Source organism: Bison bison, unplaced genomic scaffold (assembly GCF_000754665.1).
Source record: "Bison bison bison isolate TAMUID 2011002044 unplaced genomic scaffold, Bison_UMD1.0 scf7180017864038, whole genome shotgun sequence".
In the NCBI taxonomy this organism is placed as follows: Eukaryota; Metazoa; Chordata; class Mammalia; order Artiodactyla; family Bovidae; genus Bison; species Bison bison.
Window position 1 is genome coordinate 3,491,585 of NW_011494610.1, and position 456 is coordinate 3,492,040.

Genomic DNA, 456 nt, shown 5'->3' on the forward strand with positions numbered 1-456 from the left:
AGTCTGACACTGTTTCCACTGTTTCCCCATCTATTTCCCATGAAGTGATGGGACTGGATGCCATGATCTTTGTTTTCTGAATGTTGAGCTTTATGCCTACTTTTTCACTCTCTACTTTCACTTTCATCAAGAGGCTTTTTAGTTCCTCTTCACTTTCTGCCATAAGGGTGGTGTCATCTGCATATCTGAGGTTATTGATATTTCTCCTGGCAATCTTGATTCCAGCTTGTGTTTCTTCCAGTCCAGCGTTTCTCATGATGTACTCTGCATATAAGTTAAATAAACAGGGTGACAATATACAGCCTTGACGTACTCCTTTTCCTATTTGGAACCAGTCTGTTGTTCCATGTCCAGTTCTAACTGTTGCTTCCTGACCTGCATACAAATTTCTCAAGAGGCAGGTCAGGTGGTCTGGTATTCCCATCTCTTGAAGAATTTTCCACAGTTTATTGTGAT